The 22,348-nt window shown below is 41.4% G+C and overlaps 1 protein-coding gene across 7 annotated transcripts in view; it reads right to left on the bottom strand.

Moving 5' to 3' along the window:
• Window positions 1-22,348, bottom strand: part of LOC119652680 (tachykinin-like peptides receptor 99D) — a 321,905-nt gene that overhangs the window by 278,205 nt on the left and 21,352 nt on the right. Inside the window, exon 1 of one of the 7 annotated variants that reach the window (XM_038056953.1) lies at window positions 18,893-19,124. The exons of the other annotated variants lie outside the window; for them this stretch is intronic. The gene's annotated coding sequence lies outside the window, so the exon portion shown is untranslated. Of the gene's footprint in view, window positions 1-18,892; window positions 19,125-22,348 lie in introns of those variants that run through there. 7 annotated transcript variants of the gene reach the window in all.

Genomic DNA, 22,348 nt, shown 5'->3' with positions numbered 1-22,348 from the left:
CAAAAAATCCGCTAACTGTGGCCATAGTCGCTTGCCATCGCGTTTTTATTATGTACGCATCTTTCCAAGGAGTAAGAAGTGAAAAGTCAGTTCAACACAACATTTTCGTCTCCATTACCGCTGGCCGAAATTCCATGTCTTTTGAGGTCAGCACTCTGCACCATAAAGAAGCATAGGGCTGGCGACACTGTGTACAGTCGTAGATTAATTACAAAGGACAGCAGCTATGGAACATTACTACATTCAAGTTCGGTGATAGCATTGATTGCATTGATACGAGAGATGTTTAAATCGCTCAGTTCTCGTCAGCTTCGCTGACACTGACAGTTCCTGCTTAGCCGGAGTCAGTTGTCAAATATTCTGCCCATGGCCTTACTGAATCAGATGATGATGTCACTCTTGCACAAATTGTTATGTCCATAGTACGAATAATAAGGAGTGGTGAGAGGACGCTTCCTTAATGAACAAGGGCAGAGACATGAATCGGTTTTGTTATGCTTAACACACTTCTAACCTTACTCTTCGGATCGCGGATGAGCAATTTGAAGCAGCGCACGAGTGTCTCTAACAACAGGTACTATCGCAGAGCATAACACATATGTAAGTTTGTGTGGCACACGGTCAAATTCCTTCCCTAAATTCAATGTTGCGAGAGCACCGTTTTTCACGGTATTCCGCCATGAATAATCACGGAGGGTGTATTACGTCAGTAGTGTCACAGTTCTTCACAAATAATAATAATAGTAATCGTTAGCGCAACAATCCATATTGGATCAGGGCCTTGAAGTGTATTAGAGCACTTCATTCAAGACCGTAACGGTACACTACCGTATACTGTAGGAGGGAATGTGGTCAGCTTTGCGCTCGCCCGAGATTATCACCCTGGTTTGACTCAGGTACTCATTCACAGCCGAGTCGACTGGTATCCGACGGCAAATCACGATACAAATTCCACTGCCACCAGTGAAATTTGAACCGCGACCTTCCGTACAAAAGCCTTGTGCTCTAACCACTCAGCTATCCGGACACAGTTCTTCACAAACCCGACTTGATTCACCACCATTCGAACGATTCAGCGAATACGATTGTCAAGAATAAGTTAAAAAATTTCCATGGTATGAGATTGCAACCGGTTTGGATGGCACTTTACCCTCTGCTGGACTGTGTTTCTTTTTCTCTATTAGAATGGTGGTGCCTTCTTGCCAGTCAGATGGTATTCCACCCTCCTCAATAACCCGAATGAAGAACTCGCTGAACCATAGTATTCTGTACTAGAACTTAGTTTTCTAGAGCATAATTGCGATATCGTCAAGTCTGGCTTTTTTCCCGGACTTCAGTGGGGCTGATAGGTGGAGTTACTGCAAATGGCGACAGTGCTTTAAGGAGTGGAGGATGAGCAAATTCTTTCGTTGAAATCTGGTCAAATTAGTCTCTTCATCTATCCATCGCGGTTCGCCAGTCAGTAAACAAATACCGTTATTGTCAGTAGCGCAACAGAAGTGTTCACTATCTTTTGGGCGTTGGTACTGGCTTTTGACAAGTCGATGCAGATCTGTTTCGACGTACTGAGTGCCCAATTCATCGTAAACATCTTTGTTAAGGACCGCTCGGGTAAAAGCCATCGCTTTCTTTGCTCGAGAGAAACTTATGTTAGAGACATTATCGGGTAGATTTTGAATGCTGCTTTGTCCGGATAGATGAGTGCTTATAATACAAAGCTATTTAACGGAAGGTCGCGGTTCAAATCTCACTGGTGGCAGTGGGATTTGCATCGTGATCTGACGTCAGTGTGTAATGTACACTTCAAGGTCTTGTCCAATTGGATTGCTGCCCCAACGATTATTATTATTATTATTATCACTGCCTTCACTATGCGAAGAACATCAAAGTAGCCGATCAATTTATCCACCCTGGTAGCGTTTCTTCTGGTAATGGTTTCATCGAACTCGATGTCAATCGACGAATCAACCGCGATAGACCCGCATGAGCTTTTTGTCTGTATTGTTATTGCATTTGGGAGCAGCACATGAAAAGCAAAAGCCACTAGAACTGAAAAACTCTAAGACTTCGTTAACACCCCTCCTTCACCGGGTGGGTGGGGTACACTGCCCTGACAAGCACCGAATTGATTAGAAGCCAGAAGTGGCAGTGGGTTAGTTTAAACTTTAAGAAAGGGCGACAACTCGATTGAATGGGACAGACTGCAAATCCGCTACCCAGAGTGGCCGACGAGTAGGTTGCCCTAAAAGCACATAGCACATAACAGTTGAGGGGGAGTTTAGCCTTTTTGGAAAGGCTAGGGGAACATTGAAGTACATTTCGACGAATTTAAAGTGATGATGCGTAGATGTTATTCATGGAGAAAATGGCGGCCATGCAACTATATTGGGCAAAGTATTAGAGAAAAACCGCAAATTTTTCGAGAAGTTCTAGGGAAAGTAGCTCTTTTAGTTTTGCAGTATCTTGTACGGACTCAAATTTGAACTCTCTCCATCTTCCTTTCCTCCCTCAATAGCCATATGAGAATATGTATACCTTATATAGCTCTTATTGGGCGCCGGTCGGACTCCCCCAGTAGATTCTGCGGCCCGGGTCCTCTTTTCTACCATCCAGCATTCATCTATCGGCTGAGTGGTCGCACTCTTTCTGTCTATCTGCCTGCAATCTACACAGTCATGAAATCCGGCGCGTGCGGGGGTGTAAATTTTCTCACTAAATTAGAGCTCAACTATAGGTATTAAAACAACATCACAAGGAATGAAGAGCAAATAAACTTTTTCATCACGAGTTATGAGGAGAAAGAAAGAAGGCTGATATTATTGAAGACTTGGGAAATATAAGACAAGAAAACCTGGATAGCCAGCTGCTGAATTAATTTAGTGGAAAAAGTTCCAGACACTTTAAACGTCCGTTTTTGTCCCCTTCAACCACGTTCCTTGTTATAAAGCAGAAACAACAGCTGAGCACAGGAAAGTATTTGGTGAACTAATTCAATGAACAACAAGAAGGCGAGCGCATCCAACGTAGCGTATCCATGCTCCTTGAAAGTACGTAAGCTTACATCTGGGCACTCTCTCTAAAAAGGCTGATATAATTGACTCAGGTGTTATTTGGATTGCTTCGTAAGAATTGTCTACAAGAAGGATACTTTCCAAGCAAATCCAACTTGTAAATATTTGAGCGTTTTTCTCAAAAGCATCCTCAACGAAATTGTATGGTCCTTAAGCCAGAAACAAAAGCGAATTAGTTAGGCTCGCAATCAAGGCACGGTGAAACGAGGATAAGATGAGGAACAAAGAGTCCGCTGGAATTGATTTAGTTCTGATTTATAGCTACATTCATTTGTTTTAGGGCAACCCAGTTTCCCAGAAAAGTCAAAGCAATAAGCGAAGTGAAAGCGTTCTTTTCTCGGAAAATTTCCTCGAGCATCCTGGATGTAAGTACCGTCTGGAAAAATACATTTCTTACGAACAATTACGCATTAAGTGACTGTAAATATTAATAGGACAACAAAAGGACAATGCCGTAGATAAATATCCCTTGTTTTCTGCCATAGAAGATTTCATTATGGGAAGTGCTTTTAGTTTGCAATAATCAAAAGCGAAATGAGATTTTTTTGGAATGTAAATGAATACTCCCTTTGCTTTCATCTTTCTTAATAATGCAGTGCTGGGTCTAATGAGATGTGCTTGGAATTAGAGTAAGTCGCCAGTCCCTTTACCAGTTGCTTTATTCAAATTTGACTTGAAACCCCACGCTCAATTTCTATTTCACTTCATTATCATCAACAATGTTCGTGTTTTAATTGTTTTTCTCGCAGCCACCGCTACAGTTTCAACAAATTGCGTGATTAATTGTTTACCTTCAAAATTTATCACAAATCTATGTAACTCATCATTCACCGAACACATAAAATGTGCAGTGGAATCGCTGCTGGAATTAAACTGCCGAGACCTTGCTTTGACTAATAAATGATGCTTAGTAACAGTTCATGGGGATTTAAGGCGGTTCCTATGGCTCCATTATGATATCCGCAAACCTCTGCAGATTTACTCTATAAAATATTTGTTTGGAATGTAATTAGAAGCAATGAAAGTCAGCAGGCGTAGTGTTTGTAGCATATTTACAATGATCTTCTGATTCACCTCCCAAAAAATGTTCTAACTTTCAGTGGGATCCTGAAAACAATCTGATTATTCTTGGAATAAACTTTTCCAAATTGCCCACAGAACATCTTTAGTTCGAGCGTTTCAAGCTGCAAGGCCTATTGTTGTTGCATGGAAACCTTCTTGTTGTGACTTTACATTGTGTGAGTATTCGAAAAAAAATCTCATTAAGTTCCATTAAAAGAATACTGGGTATACGACAAGGACGTTAACAACGTATTAATGAAACAAAGGCGAAAAGAAACATAACGAACGCCATAGTCGTAATCAGTATTGCTCATCACATAAAACCTATCCTACAAACACGACCTGGTCAGAGACACTAAAGAAAATCCAGGTTCCACTGATTTATCCGAAAGATGCCGTCTCCTCCCGGGCAACATTAGGATACCCTCCCCAACTCTTATCTGCACGATAAAACGGCAAGCAGTTATTAAACATGAAAGGAAGTTGTTACAATCAGGCAGAATTACCACAAATCCTTCTCTTCAGTAAAGAGAAAAAAATTATTAATCACTCGTCCTTAAGGAGTCTGGGAAGAGCGCAATGCAGTATGTTTTCTTGTTTTTGGCTCACAAACCCCCCGAAAACGGCTATTCTTGTCATCTTTTATTGTGTCAGAAATGGTGATTAACTTTTGTGGCTTTTCGGGAGGACGTGTGGTATGTTTTGCTCATAAAAGGTTCATTTTGTTGACAGCAGACATGTTAGACTCCTGCTCCTGTCTTATAGGCAAGAGACAATTTTAGTTTCTCTTCCAAATTGGATTTGATTTGATTGGCCTTGGAGGAAGGAAAATTGAATCGAAAACACAAAAGTATAATGGATGTACATGTGTGGCAATATTTGAGGGAGTAAAGTGGTAAATAAAGGACTTGGAAATGTAACCCGTCTTCACAGGAAAAATCAGAAATCTTCTCGTATTTTTCAAGCTGCATTGTTTTTGCGGTTGAGTGGTGCCTACAGAGAAAAGTCAGTTCTATTGTTCTTCAGTCAATCCCATTTTGTGAAAATCAAACCCTTTCACTGTAATAACAAAGGATCAATCGTTCTTTTTAGGATATTGGGTAAAACAAAATCTTATTAAAGCAGTTATCGTATCTGCGGTTTGTGGTCTTCCCAAATACGTATTATTGATTTACTGTGTGTGTGCCTGTTACACGCGTTTCGCTCTGAAATAAGTACAACCATTGGAGCGAAACTTGATGGAAATGTTGCAACTGTAGACTCACGCGCCTGCAGTCCATGACATTAGTTTAAGTTGAATTTGCTAACACAGAATTGTTTTCTACCTTGCGCGGTATTGAATAAAAGATCTCGCTTAGTGGGTTTCGAAAAGGACATCATTTACAGAAGCGGAGAATGAGCAGGATAGGAACTTGGTCACTTAAATTAAAAAGACCATCCTAGTTAGTCAGGGTCGACCTAAACCTAAAAGCTAACAAGTTTTTATGTAAGAATATTTGGGTATACGAAAGCTCCATTCATATATAACTCGTAGTGTCTATAAGTTTAATGACATTCAATTTGATGTGGAACAGCCATTTCATCTACTATGGGGTAGCAGTTTGATTCGAAATAGGCAAACTTTGACCTATGAGTAATAGTAGAATTTCCACCAAACTTTCCACAATTATGCATCATATTGAAGCTTATATTACCGAACTTACTTAATTTTACGGATATAAGATGAACTTAGCAGTAAATTTTGCAAATAAAATAATATTCAATTGTTATTTATTTTAGTAGATAACGGTAACGGGAAATATTTTGGAGCCTAGATACAATGTGCATGGACCACCATAACTTTTTTATGATTTTTCGATTGAGTGGATAGTGAGAATGGGTCCTTATAGTAATTGACCCCTTTCGGACGTCTGCATTCCTCCCCTTTGAAACCAGTACTTCTCGAGATCTTTTATTTGTAATGTAATTCACCGCATGCGTGGGTGTTCACATTTCCGAACTTTTTAGCGAACGTTTTTATCGGTAGTACATGTAACTGAGAGATAGACGAAAATTGAAGGTTTCAGTGTCCTTTGTAAGCTGTGAACGCTGCGCGAATAATAAGTGAAAGTGAGGTGGAAACAAAAAACCAAAAAATTAAAAATGAGCGCAGTTCCTAATACCTTGGGACCGATCCTGATCTGTTCAGAAAACTTTTTTATAAATAAATATTTCCGTTAAGCAAGAATATAGTCAAACAAGTATCATGGGCGGCAGTGCCTGTAGTAGTTAATTCATAAAATTGCAGGTTCTAATTTAAAAGTTCTAGAAAATAAACCGAATTAGAGTATGGAACTCAATGCGGAGAAGAAACATCTGCCCCATCGCCGAGAGTTATCGCCATAATGGGCGGACAGCACACGAGCGAGAGTGTTGTAGGAGAGGCGCTTACAAACGTAAACGACCATTTTAAGCGTAGCGCTCGGATATTAAGAACAAACGAAGCTGACTAGAAATCTGAGAATAAACACGCTGAAAGCGATAAGGAAGCCAGCAATACGTGGCACTAATAGTGCAAACGACGCAGACAAAGACGCCTTTATAAAGTTGGGTACAATGATCACAAAGCTCATGAAGTTTGTCGGTCGAGCGCTGCCGAAATGAGAAAGAGGCTTTAACACCCCGAAAGCACGGTGCTGGGGTACTATCATAATACGGAATCTTCATAACGAATGCCAAAACGGAAGATGGAGAAAATACCATCGATCCAACCAACAAATTTAACTCACGAAAGTTTACCTGACTACCCGTGAAAACATACCACCGACTCTACTTGGACAAAAGTAGAGAAAACGTAAGGCTGCAAAAAGATTCCTGTCAGACGCATTGATCATAACATCAGCAAGCGAGCTAACGTACCCAGAAATACTGCAGAAGGTAAAAGCAGACACTCCCTTATCGGATCTGGGCGAACGAATGAACTCCAACTTAAGAGCAGCGAAGGTAAATCACAAGACCTGCATAAAAAATCGACTCATTCTCAGATAAAGCAACGGAGGTGAAAATGAGTCAAGATTCAATGGTGATTGAATGTAAAGACTTAGGTGGAGGTTCCCACAATAGGAAAGATCTGTGAGTTCCTAAAACCACAGCTCAGTTTAAATTCGGTAGATGAATCCAATGAGATGCGAAAAAATCGGTTACTACTGACAAAATTCGCATCGGTTGGGTTAGCTGTCACCTAAGAAGTGCTTCAAATATCTGGAATTTGGACACATTGCAAGGGACTGCTAGAGTAACTTCGATAGTGTGCGGAAGATGCGAAGAGGGAAGGTCTTACTGCAAAGGATTGCAATGATGAGCCTAAATGTCTACAATGCGGAAAAAACAAAAAACGGTGACATCGACCATATCATAGTAGTAGATGCCTGGCGCACAAGGAGGCCTTTTCAGCTCTCTATAGATGAATTTTTTGCAGCTGCACTTGAATCATTGCCAGGAAGCCCAGGACCTGCTTCTCCAAAGTGCGTTCGAAAAAAATAAAATTGATGTCGTCATCAAATGCGAGTGATACAGAGATCTGCATAGTAGTGTTTGAGTATCAGATAGAAGAACCAAAGCGGAAATTTGAGCATACGGAAACCAAGTTATTGGAAGGACAATCAATAATCTGAACATTGGATTCACACGAACTAAGTAGGAAACATATATATCTGCCATTGTATAGCAGCCTCACCCTAGATAAATTCATACTAATGTTCGAAAGACTTGTTGCCGATGCAAGTTTCCACAATCAAATTATAATAGTTACCGATTTTGAACGCACTAAAGACTTGGGTAGTCGTGAACAAATCCAAGCCGCATGTTGATTGAAACATTTTCATATCTGAATATCGTCTTGGCGAATATCGGTGAAGTCAATACTTTTCGAAGACGGGATATGGGATCGACCTTCCTTAGCTAGCGACACATTATCCAATGATTTGAATGTGCAAATGAGCGAGGAATATACGCACAGCGATCATCAGTCTATTATCGGTCAGGTGGAGTGTAGGACGAGGGGAAACTATACCAAGAAAATTGCAGTGGCAAACTGAGCATTCAAGAAAATCGATACTAGTAATGATGGAGATGGTGTTGAGTTTTAACTTCTAATTGTTATAGGAAAGACTATTGTGTTATAATAGACACATCGGACAACCTGTAGGATTCCACAAGGATCGATCCCTGAACCTCTCCTGTGTATAATAGGATTGGGTGTAAATTTGACGTTATAGCTCCGTAAACGGTGACGGTTATCGGTTTCGCAGATGATATCGGAGTGATTACCGTGGTAGAAGGCATCAAGGCGGTCGAGATTTTTTCAAACGAGGAAATTTTAGAAAGCAGATCTTGGCTGGAAGGTGCTGGCCTGGCGCTTGCCGAGCTTACAACGGAGGTAGTTCTGATCGCCAAACGAAGAAAGCAAACGCCAATAAATTTACGATTGGCAAACATGCCATATACTCGTAATCAGCGCTGAAATATCTGGGAGTCATGACTGACCAAAAATTAAACTTGAAGCCATACCTTGATACGGGGCTCGAGGTAACGCAGTCGGCTCCTAATTTCGAAAGTGGTAAGCTTGATTTTGCTTTAAGCAGCTCTTGTATGATAACATCTTGGCGAACCGGGGTCGACACCTCTATGGCCCAACATTTACAATCGCCGACTCTTACAGCTATCGTCGACAGTTGCAAGAAATGGAGCAATACTGGAGTGGCAGAAGGGATGAATGATTCACTGAAAGGACGTTGGACTTACAGATTATCCCAGATGTCTCAAAATTAATAAAACGGCGCCATGGAGAGGAGTTTTTAAAAAAAATGTAAAAACTAGTGCTCCACCGCATGTATACACCTGTACAACTCCTAACCCGATTGCGCCGATCGACGGCGGATCATGTCCTCAATGAATACTACTCTAGCCTCGGATTTTCAAGAGGCGCGGCCTTTGAGGTTTCGCTCTTCTTTGAGCTTTCTTCATTTGTATGGCCTGAGAATTCCAAGAAACCTTCGAGGCGTCCAGTTTATATGCCTGGGTAGCGTTGTTTCATAGAATCTTTCTCAACACCAATATCTAGTTGAGATTCCTTCGTGCTAATATTTTTTCTGGTGTTGCTTTGTATGGGAGTAGGATATGGAAATCATTCATCAACTCATATTTAATTCGTGTCATCGAGGTATTTTGGATTGACACAACGACAAATGAATAACTTTGCCTGCATATGGTTTGCATTTCTGTGGGTGGACGTGTTGATGAAAGGACGGATGTGGCAGTGGATAGACCACACATTGAGAAAAGCGAGAACTTTATTGCGAGTTATGACATGTACCGGAACCAAGAATTCCGGAATGGCCAGTGTGCGGATCACCCTAGAATTACGTGGCGTATAACAGTACGCGAAAAATGCAAGTTTCTCGAGCATTCGTGGCTTGAATTTAAGCACAATGGTTTATGGCAACGAAATCATTTGCATAGAATCTTTTCTTCTCTTTATCGAATTGCCCTTCTATTACTGCTACTTTCTAAGTGATTCTTCCTAATCGATTCGATTGTTTAGATTTTCTGCAGGAGCATTTTTTTCCTTTCTCTCATTCAGACAACATAAATCGGTAATCGGGAGATATATTCTCTCTCCAGAAGAATATATAAAAATTTTCAAAATAATTGGACAAAAATGATTTTGCAAAAGGTAGGGAAGTATACTCTTCAGAAGGTCGAACGATAATACTTTTCAACGCATAGCTACAATCCAGAGACTTTCGGAAGGCATTCATCTAAGAGACAATAAGCCTCAAACCGAAGTATGCTATCCAAGGAGCGGATGGTAGATTGAAACCCAGTTTAGGAACACTTAGTTCATAGGAAAATAGCATGTAATCGAAACTTAGAAGAAATCAAGAGCACATGAAGCCTAGCCGGTAATAAATTCGAGAGGCTGATGTGATCTCCATTCGTCAAAGCTAAAACAAAAATGGAAGTCGGAATACGCTATCTTCCACGGGCTCACTGTCGTGATACCTAACGTATATTTATTCCCACGTTGGGCGCCAATTGTGTAATATGGAATTCACAACAGTAAAGTTTATTATTAACGAATAACTGCTCTCAAAGTTCATCTTGGTCACCTCCAACCTACCCCAATGTCTACTCCTGGCTGGTCCGGAAAACAATTCGTGTCTGTTAAGTTTCCCCCTTTTTTGCGCGGGGTTTAACATATAAGCAAAGGTAGAAAATACGTTTCCTAATCACTTTATTCACACACAGTCAGCAGTTAGAACTGCGTTTGATAACGAATCCACTCGATACTTTTTAGAATTCCTGATTCATTTCGATTTTGATGCGAATTTATAGAAGTTTGACACGACATGCGGTTTGATTTCCAAGTAGCTGCGGTACCGCTGAGTATCCCATGAAAATTGTTTCTTTAAATTATATGAATTGCTTTTGGGGTTTTACGTTGTGATAGTAAAAATCAGCTTGAAATTAATGTTCAGGGGGTTGGAACGAAATTGTTATTTCTATTTTTTCTTTCCTATATGGAATTCAGCGTTATTCAAACAGATCAGAGCAAAAATAAATTTTCCCGTGAATTCCAACCGTCCTAGTTATCTCAGAAGTGTTTCTTCAGATTATGCAAATGTAATTGCTACCGTAATCTACCCTAATTAAAGAATTTCTCATAGAAAACATTCTCTTCAAAGTAGATTAATGTGTAATTAAAATGGGCGCTAATTAGTATTTGATTTAATCTCAACTCGTTCTCGCAGTTGCAGATAAATATTAAACTCCTACTTCCAGCTAAATATTTTCAATGACTTTAAACTTTTCTGGGAATCTGCCCGGACATCAAAATTTTGTTCCCAACAAACATTAATTTTGTTTGTTATCTAAACAACTCTCTTAGCAAATATTCTGATAGTTGGAGTATACAAACTGTTAAGTTTCCCAACAATTTTCAAGTATTTTGTGAAACAATCTGCCAGTATTCGGGTAAATTAGTTGGTGAACTTTCAGCAAACTGTTGGAGTGACCTTAATTCAAGTTTTACATGAGGACATTCCCATCACAGAGGAATTGTTTGGATACTGAAGGTAGTTTTGACACACCACTGGAGCGGGTACGTCGTAATAGCAACAAGTCAGTTTTGTTCGTCTTTCGGGAAATTATCATAAAATCTGCTCATTACAAGAAAAGACTTTCTTCTCCCAGTTTCCCAATTAAAAAAGTGGGACCAGGACCGGGGCCTTGCAATATGATAATAGTAAGTCTATATGCTAGAAAATGCAAGATGGAGAAGGTATTATTGTTAACACGAACATTTTGCAAGGAAGTTTGGTAATTCGTAAAGTACACTATCTCGCTTCCTATGGAAGGCGTTAATGATAATTCAGGAAATATTACGGCGGTTGTCTCATTAAAAAAGTGTTTGTGAAGATGTTTTCTTTTAATTTTAAAAATTTAAATAGCTTAATTACCCATGATTTGCTTCTAACCTTTAAGGTCTACCAGTCAATTGTCCAATTGCACTTTACACTGCAGATGAGGTAACGAGTATGCATTAGCGCATTGAAATATTTCGTTATCATCATCATCAATATTGTAAGGCTGTAGCTAGAATCATAGATATAGATCACGACATAAACGCCCATTTTGTTTAGATTCCCTGATATCAGCACATGAAACTAGTTCTCTGAATCTGTTGCACACAGAAGGCTCCGCGAGGAGAGAAACGCATTCAGGATATCATAGTCTTTCAGAAGAAAGCTCATCTCAAGCCAGAAGTTCACGATTAAACTTCCTCTGGCAGCCATATTCACTTATTCGTTTGTCACCCGAGTTTTTCACTTTCATTCCATTTAAACTGCCACTTAAATGTTACAAGGGCATCTAGCAACGTTTAGACCACAACGCTACCCCTGATCTCCACTAGCTAAGTCCACCAACGCCGGACTACTTTCAGGTCAAGAGGAAGAACACTGAACAATACCAGCATCTGATCAATCAAAATCGTGAGACGAACAGGAAGATACAGTAACAACGCGACTCGCTGATAGGCCCAGCAGTTTCCTGCCCAAAATGCGCTAAAGCAAGGCGATTGACAGAAGACACCGAAACTTCAGATCTCGGAAATAATTCACCAATAAGGCACAAATACTATTGCGCTATGTCAGCATGCCGGCAATGTGGTGACGCCGTTTCTCTTTGCATGTATGGTAGACCCTTCCCCTTACTATCCTCACAGACGAAACGCCTCCAGTCTCCTTCATTCGACTGCCTTAGCATGGGCATGCTTCCGAGTCTTCCATTTGGGCTTCTTTACCATATCGTCATTGACAATAAGTATCCAATCATTCAACAATTCAACTCAGCCTCAGCCACTGACAAAAGCACGTAGTCATAGAGGTGAGAGCGTATGTCACTATCCGATCAGACGTCCACGTGGTGTCAATGGGAAGCTTTCTGATTACATGCAAGAGTGGTAAAGTAAAAAGCATAGGGGCCAACACTTCACCTTGTTTTTACCCTATTTAAGTGACAAATGGACCAATTAGCGTCTGTTGAACCCGGACTTGAGTCATAGTGCTCGTCATCGCCGGTTTTATTAGCAGGATGACTTTCGCAGGAATGTCAAACATTAGTGTAGTGCTGAACAATTAATATAATTTTGTTGGTTGGAAGAGCATGCTGATGTATTTTATAATAGCAGTGCGTAACAACCGGAAACCGGTCTAGGCCTGCTTTAATAAGAAACTTTTTCTTTTTCTTCCGTAGGTCAAACGATTATTAACAAAGTTACAAGAGGTCGACACTCTATATTTCACGTGAATTTATCGCATTCTAAGACGTTTATGACGTCATCGGCAGAGTTGGAGTTTAGACATATGCATATATTAAGGAATTACATATTAATGAATATTCTCCCTTCGTCGTCAACGACATTTAACGGGTTGGTTACTATACCGGGAGTGAAGTCCCCGAGGTGCTCGAGTAAGTAGTTCTGACCTCCTAGCTGACAGTATATCTGCGTTCTAAGTACTAGCCTTAAGAAAGCCTCTCGGCGAAGAGCGAATCGCAAATGACCGGGGGTCCCCGGAGTCGAGGCATCATAGTGTGTAATGAACTGGTAGACCGTGTTGCCCTACGCGAGCGCTGATCCGTTCGTGAGTTCCGGGACCAGCAAAGTGTAGGTCAAGCCTCAGGGAACTGGAATAGCCGAACTTACACCCATTCCTGATTATTGCGAGCTGCTCTCTTGCACACTATGCGCTGATGAATTTTTCATGCAAAATAATAAATAGACGAAATAACAGGGAAGGAGGAAGAACTGACTGCGTTTAGGCGAACCAAAAAAATAGCGAAAGAGGTAGCGAGGACTGGAATACCCGATGTAACACCGGTATGTCCAAATAAAGAGGAAGCCCTAACAACTGGTGCGACTAACGCACTCCAATACTCTGTAGTGCCCCCGTTCCGGAAAAAAGCCCACTTAGAGTCTAATTCTGAGCATTTGTATTCGGACACGAACCAAGTAGAAGTACAGTCGACCGTTCTAGCTAGGGCTGAAAAGGAAAGGCTCATCAAGAAATGTGCGACAGTAGTGAAGGGTATACGGTCTGCAACGTTCCTCTAGAGGAACGTCAAAAACGAGCTAATGGAAGTAGAGAATTTACTGGAACGCATCTCCTTCTACAGGCGAACGTGGAGAGCAGCGGAAGATCCTTGGAAACTAGAAACAGACGCACTTTCCAAAAGAAAGAAGGCGAGGAAGGATAAAAGGAAGCAACTGGCTTCTTTGCCGGAGACCCGTCTGTCCAAAGACAAGGAGGCTATAAGCCAAAACTACTGGCTTTTAAAAAGACGAGGAAACGAAAAAGGATTAGACCGCCTGCTTTGCTCATTAACCCGACTTAAGGCAAGACATTTCCGGAAGTCCTTAGTGAAGTCCGTAACAAGATGAAACGCGAAGACAAAGGAGGCGAAATGTCTTCCATACTCAAAGCAAAGGGCCTGCAGACGATTAGCAATAGTATGTTCTGCGAAGCGGTCAAGGGGTTACTGGGAGAGAAGGTCCTTCTTTCTAGTCTAGTCTTCATGTGCACTCTAGAAATCCGAAATCATGACTGGCTCCCAGAAAAAGTCGAAGGGGAAGTCGGGAGGAGGCCGTAGAGCGCAAATGGCTAGAGGTAACCAATGCCCGGATAGGTATCACTTCTGTAAATGCTTGAGGCCAAAAACTTACGGTGATAGAAGTCCCCGAGGAATATGTGAGGAAACTGCTTGGCAGCGGAAAAATCAAAATTGGATGGGTAGTATGCAGAGTACAAATGCGGATAATCTCCATCAAGTGCTAGAAGTGTCTGGACAATGGACACATGTCAGCAACTTGCAAGGGAACGGATAGGAAGACGGCATGCCGGAGATGCAGTTGGGCAGCTCACCAAACGAGGACCTGCAACGAAAGTGAAAATTGCGCTCTTCGGAAGGATCGTGGTGCGTCTAGTGAACGCGTTGCATACATTGTGGGTTCTGGACGGTGTCAAATCTTTAGGGTGAAACTAGGAAGGACTAGGACGCGACTAGCATGATCCGCATCCTGCAAATTAACATGCTTCGGAGGGTAACCGCTCATAAGTTGGCAACGCAGTTCGCTGCAGAAGTAAAAGCTGATCTTATTCTAATCAGCGAGTAGTGCCGGAGTAGGGACCTGACTTCATGGCATCCCAACTTATCGGGTACCGCTGAGGGTTCGAGACGGTGTTCCATTTCGTGTTCTTACCCAAGACAGAGAGAATGGCTTTGTCTGAGTTTGGTGTTAACGGATTATGTTTTTAACGTTTACCTGACGCCGAATGAGACGAGGTCGGACTTTCGGCACCAGCTTGGTGCTCTGGAGGATGCCATGATTTTAATGCTAAAGCTCTTGAATTTTTGTACGCCTCAAGCGGACTCCAGAACATTGCATTCCAAGTAATTGACGCTACTTGCGGCATGCATCAACCCGGCACTCCCCCTGCGTCGAAGCTGTTGGATCAGGCATGTCATAAGCTGTGCCGTTTGGCACAACGTTTACACACCGCGAAGACGCATAGGCCATAAAAGCAGAGTATAGATCAGCAAAAAGAAAACTCTGCGGTGCGATAAATAAAAGAAAAGCCCGCGGCTGGCAGAACCTGATCAACTTCACCCGAAAAATAGGGGCTATGTGCAAACCCTGCATATTAAGTGCCGATCAGATGGACCGCATTGTATGGGCATTATTCTCCAGACGAGTACAATGAGCCAACATGGCTTGGGTGCTTAGAAACTGTAGCCTCTCCCCCACCGCACACACATTCCCCAGAGATCACGTAAGGACTGATAACAATAGCGCCTAAAGCGTTTTACAATGAGAGGGAAAGAAGAAACGGTTCTGACTATGAAAAACAAGAAGGTGCCAAGTCCTGATGGTATCCCGCGGAAGTTTACAAACTGGTGATCCGCCAACGGCCAGAGTTGCTGCTCGGGGCGTTCAACGTTTACTTGAAGGAGGAGCATTTTTCCTTGTCGCAGGAAGTAAGTGAGACTCGCACTGAACAGTAAGAGGTAAGGAGACCTGGAGCTGTCGTCTACATAGGGACCACTGTGTATGTTTGACACGGCCGAGTTGATTCGCTCAAGCGGTCCGCGCTGCCGGCGACTTATCCCCAACGCAGTTCGGGTTCAGACCCGTGCTGGAAAAACCAGAAAGAAAATTCTGACCTTGCGTCCCATATCGAACGGCGTGTTGATTATAGAGTCAAAATCAGTGGTTAGATACCTTGTATTTATGCGCGTCTCGAAGATGAAGCTTCATCGAGCGAATCAAAGCAGCAACGAAGAGGGCTGCAGCTAGAGTCCCACCCGTGATTCGGCTAATGAGGGGCCCAATATTTATAAGGAGACGTCTTCTTATGGGAGCAACGCAGTGGGTTCTGCTCCATGCACGGAGGTATGGGCTGATGCTCTTGACAAGGACGTGCATCGTAAACGCCTCGCTGCAGTGCAGAAACAGGGAGCTTTGCGAGTGGCGTCTATTTACCGCACTACCTCCGAATCGGCCATGATGGTGATTGCGGGAGTGATCCCCGCAGCCCTCCTTGACATGGGACGTAATGCTATCTACAGCTACAAGGACGGAAACTTAAAAGAGGTTGTCGTTCGTGAAGAAAATCAACGCACCGTTACCGAGTGGCAAATCTCTTGCGCTGGTCATCCACAATTTACACCCGTGGCTGAACGGAAACGCGCGGTAAGATTGATTACTTTCTTACCCAACTTCTAAGTAGGTATGGAGATTTCCTGTCACCTGCACAGGATACGGAAGGCGCGGTATCCCGATTGTATGTTCTGCAATGGAGTGGCGAACGACGCTGAGCACACGACGATTTTCGTCAGCAACTTCATAGAGACACAGAGGAGCTCTCTCTAGAAAACATTGTCGTGCTGCGCATTAGGTTCGGGCTCTTCTTATCCCGAAGAGAATTGAACTCAACCAGTAGAGAGTCCGGATGGCAAGTGATTCCCTGACTTGAAGGCTAACAAATCCGAGGTAATGTGTCCAACGGTTGCAACTTAGTTCTCTGATGACAGGGAGGTATTTAGTTAGTAGTCTGACGGCCTACTGTTGTGGGCGTTCAAGACTCTGTGCGTAAATTCCCTCAAAAAAAAATATACTTAATTGGAGGCATATTCGAATGGGAAAACGTGGATAGGGAATTTCTCAGAAATGATGAACACAAAACCTTTATACTCCAAGCGTCCAATATTCCGGGCTGTTGCCAGAATGTGACCGAAATGTGAAACTGGTCTCATTCTTAGAGCCTCTCCAACTAAGAAATCTTAAAAAAAGTTTACACTGATGAACGTAAATGAAAACCATACCTCAAAATGCATCTCGGTCTTCCTAAATAATATTATTATATTATATTTTAAATTTCTAGAATGAAAACCCTTGTTAAAGTTTTATTTTCGACAAAGTCGGTTCAATGTTGGTTTGTTTCTCTGCCACACGCACTTTTCTCAGAAACGGTTATACGCATTTGCTAAAATTCGATGGAGAAGTTGCAACTGAGAGCTCCCGCGTATGCACTAAATTACATTGCTACATGTTCCCATATATCTAAAACAAGCCGGGAAACCGGAAGCTAGACGCTTCAGGTATAAAAGGTTGTTCCCCCTATGTAAGGAATGATGAGTACCTAACAGTTCCCTGTGTCCATAGTTAAAAATTCAATTGCCCTCTACTTTTTAAAAAGCCATTTACACAAATGATTTGATCTGCAAAGCACTATTTTGATAGCAGTGAACCTCATACGCATCACATTTTTATTTTGAAGCCTAGGTACCATATAGCGCCCGACTATTGATTTTTTTCAGATTTTTTGGTTGAGTAGTTTCTTGGAATGGGTCCGTTAAAGAGATGAGATCAATGATCAAACTAGCACCGGCTTCGCAGACCTTTCGCTATAACCGTCTCCGAGAAAAATGCGTGTGGCAGACAGATAGCGAATCGATTTTAATAAGGTTTTGTCTTACACAAAACTTTAAAAAGGATGCAAAAGTTTTGTTCACCGAGTATAGCCATGTGGGGTTACAGATCAAAGGTCTCGATTAGTACTTTCAGAGACATGTTTCTGACGTCACTTACAAAGGGGAGGAGCTTTTATTTGTTCTTTTCTGTTATTTTACTTATATTAAAATAACGAGGAAGGGTAAAATAGTTCCATTTGCAGCTCCAACTAAAATGGACCTGTGTGCTCAACGGCTGGCTGCAGACTGTCATGAGCCCGGTTGTTACACCGGCTTCACGGTTGACAGGTAGCCGATCAAGCGGGTGTGTTCCGACTTGCTCAGCCGTGGTGAGTTATGCTGCGATTTTCTTGTAGAGCCCGGGTAAATCCTCGCTAAGCCGCTCAAACACTGCAGCGTCTCCACAGAACTAATGGATATCTAGAATCCAGCTCCAGTTAAACAATGTGAAAGGACCAATTGCATATACAGATGACACAAAATTACAATTACGGATGTGGTGCTGAAAAACTTCGAATCAAATGGGAGATTCAAAAGTTAAATAACATAGCAGCATAGAAATATTGAAACAACATTATAGGGCAACAGTAAACTATAAACGCGTCACCCTCTCCAACGAACTTGGACCCTAGAGAATTTTAATCTCAGCAATAAAACCTGAGAAGAAGATAAGCGAAAACAATTGGATATAATCTGCACAACTGCAGCGCTCCATATAGGCTCATTAAATAGTATTAATATTTCTTGAATCAATCAAATTGGATTAGGGTAAAGATCCAATGTAATGAGTCTACGCAGGTTGCGATGCAGTATAGACCCAGCCAATTATGCATATGATGGAGGAAGGAGCTTTAATTTTTCTGCAATACAATTCGAGTATTCGTCTTCCAAGTAATGTAATTCACGTATCGAACTATTATTATTGCAAACATTAGTAGAAGTAGTTAAATTTCATTTCATGTCTATACCATACACTTTGTCAAGTTGGCAACCATTAATCAAATTATACAAAATTGAAGAAAACACGTGTTTTCAATAATTAACTCAAAAACGAAATTTTTTGTTTAACCGGCCTTTAAATGCCAGGGGATTTCATTTGTTGATCTGATTACCCGAAGAGAAACAACTTCACATCGACATGCAGGGTGGGAATACACCAATTAAAAGGTTTTATTTGCAAAACTCACCATGACATTTCCAACGACCAGTTTTCAATTAGCTTCAGTATCGGCAAAAAAATCGGTTACTCGCTAATTAACGAATTTGATTTTGAGTTTTCCTCTCGTTACAAGTTGTTGTCAATTCAATCTTTTTGAAAGCGAAATGTTATGTGGTACGGCTCAATTTTTATAAGGATTAATGGCAGCACTTTAGATATTTGAGTCCAATTGAAAAGTGGCTTAGAAATTGGAAATAGATTTTGACGAACTAATTAGATTCTATAAAATGTCAAAGTCGCCTTGGTGATAATTGAGATTGAACTTTGAAAGTAGCTTCCAATCATGGTGTAACTAGAATATGTTGAGATGGAAGGGGTTGAAATTCCATGCCTTGCTATAAATACATACTTGCGATGTTGCACAGGATACAAAATTGGAAATGGCATTTTAATTGCACAGGACACACCCTTCTAGTGGCATATCCGTTGTGGTGTTCAATTCCACTTTTATCGACAGCTCGATGACGCCTCATTTTACTACCCACGTGTTAACCATAGAAAACAATTATTTTAATTAATAGAAGGCAAGGAGAAGTTGAAACTAAAAATAAGAAATGGATAGCAAAGTGAATTTTACCTGTCCCTCGAGTATAATTCCTTTAACGAGAAATCCATGATATTGCTCCCTCCCATAGAACGCAGTAGTGACTACACAGAAATTTAACTTATTTATGAATCGATCTTATATTATATTGCAAATGACATCATATTGGTAAAAGGCCTTTACCTATTAATGGTATATTAAAGATATTTTTAGCTCGAAAGTTCACTGCCAAATTCTTGGAAAAAGTAAATGTTCCCTTGCTCGATCTCTATCTAGAATCATAATGAGCGCTACTGTTCAGAAATCCCTGGTGTCCTGAGTGAACTTGAACGAAAATTGATCGAGATTGTGATCCAAAGGTACTGCTGTTGCTTCAGGCTAACAAATATTGATAAAGAATTGACATTTGATGAGACAAAGAAAATTGCGATTCAGCTAGAGTCATGTGATCTTTTCTTCTTTAGACTTTGTCCTGTTCATAACAAGCTTCGACGAGAGTCTAAAGTCTTATTTTATCGACATATTCTGCGGTTTCGATCCATGTAAACAAAAATTGCAATATACGATTGTCATGGCCCCCTAACAAAGGGAATAGCGTGTCACTCACGGTTCTTTATTAACTTGAGAACTGTCCATAGGAACTTCTTCTTGGTATTGAGCATATCCACACATATCTGCTTCGCTCTGTATTGCAATTTTTGGCTAGATTTTTTTTCAAGTCAGAGTGCATAGATCACACGTTTTAAACAGAACCCGAAGAAAGCTTGGAACCCTCAAGTGTGAGTGGCAGCGATTTGCCACGTGCTACTCCTAAATAACAGCATATAAAAAACATTCGTGCGAAATTCCATTATCCGTAAATTCCACTCGCGACTAACCTAATGACTACCGATTTCTCCAATCTCAAAAGTTTTCACAAAGTTTAATTCAAAGCGGTAATAATCCAAAGTGTATGTAGACCTGCGAGATGGGTCAAGGGATTGCAAAGAGCAACTCATTATCGAGTCGGTAGTTGAATTAGTACAGGCAACTAGGCTATATCGATTATGCCAGGGCTTTCTCGCATACCTGTCTAATCGATATCCTACGTCTGTATCGTATTGATCCCAAACTGATAAAGTTTTTGGCGACAGCCCTATCAGAGCGTTCATCTGTTAATATCCTAAAGCTTATTCATGTTTGGAGAGGCGTCTTCCAGAGGGATTCGTTGACTCCTCTCTGGTCTTACATGGCACTGAAATCCCTTTTATGGCTACTGAATGATGCTAGAGGGCATGGCTTCACAATAAGCTGACATACTTGATATACTTAGATGACATCAAGTTGTATGCTAGTACTGATGGCCTCTTTAGAAGTCTGTTGCGAATAATAGACATGTTTAGTGGTGATGTTCAGGTGGAATTTGGATTAGCAAAGACCATCACTAGCTGCATGCCAAACATAGCATTGGTGACTTCCACATCCAAGTTATGAAGGAGGCAGACTTCTACAAATACCTAGGAATTCTGCAAGGAACTCATGCTCGAGTTGGTGATCTGAAGGATGTTCTAGTGTCCGAATTTCAGCGACGTATAAAGCTGGTGCTGAAGTCGCATGTCTCGGAGAAGAATAATGTTAGCGCATTGAATATATTCGCTATCCCTTCACTGACTTATGCATTCCGAATATTGGCATAGATAAAACCCGATCTGGAAAACGACGACGACTATGTCCAAATTCCGAATGCACCATCCAAACTATGCCGTGGAGCAGATGAACCTGCCTTGTGACATCGGAGGTAAGGGCATCGTTGACGTGGTGGCACAACATCACCACAAAGTCGACTCGCTGCGCGCTTATTTTTACAGCAAAGAGCATGCAAGTCCCTTGCATGTAGCTGTTTATAAAACAGACTGTTGGCTGACTCCACTTAACTTGAAAGATCAATCTTTGAATGCTCTGACTGGGGTGAAGCCAGACCAAAAGCAGATCGATGAATGTAAGTTCGAAGGCAAAGCACAGTGAATACGTGAATTGTATTTTTATGACTTCTTTGCTGAGACGGGAGGGATTTACGTGTGTCATTCAGGACGTCGTCGTCGGCACCCGAGCTTGTAAGAAGCTCATAATGAAAGAACGGGTGGATAACAACCTGTCCAGAATTTGGAGTTCGGCGTTGGAAACAAGCTTGATGTGCGGTTTCTGATAAAACGGGTCGCTCCACGTATATTATTGATGCTACTATCCCCCCTAATAACAATATTGAACGGGAATCCGCTGCAAGGAATGTGAACTATGTGCCACTGGCACGGGAAACCAAAGAAATTTGGCGTCTCGAGAAAGTTTCCATTATATTGTCAACTACAGGTATTGTACCAAAATCTCTTACGACTTCTCTTGATGTCCAGGGATTCTCACACAGTCTTGGTCAATTCATGCAGAAGTATACCATTCACCATACGTATCCGATGGTGCGGGAAGTTCCCGACACATTCTACCATTAACCTCCCACCGGCCACAACCACCTTTTACGTAAGTAGATTCGTTCCAGCCTAAATGCTTGGCACTTAGTGCTAGTTTTAGGTAAAATCCGAAATCTGCCGAGAGTGTGTCAATATGGATAAAAGACTTGGTTAGAGTTGTACTTTGTACCATCGACACTTTTAAATATGCCGGTACAATGAGGAAGATTTGGGAATCAAATAAAGAAGATCAATGACTGTCAACGAATGCCGTGGCTTTTCTAGAAGAAGTAGAGTACATAAGTGTAGAAATAGCGCAATTTGTCGGTGGAAGTGAATCACACGGTCTACTCGTTTAGAGGAACGTGGGACAATAACTGATATTAATCAACTAGATGCTCGTTTTTTTACACGTTATTCAAATTTAGTGAGAGATTTC

This window comes from Hermetia illucens, chromosome 3 (assembly GCF_905115235.1).
Source record: "Hermetia illucens chromosome 3, iHerIll2.2.curated.20191125, whole genome shotgun sequence".
Classification (NCBI taxonomy): domain Eukaryota; kingdom Metazoa; phylum Arthropoda; class Insecta; order Diptera; family Stratiomyidae; genus Hermetia; species Hermetia illucens.
This window is presented reverse-complemented; position numbering and strand designations above follow the sequence as displayed.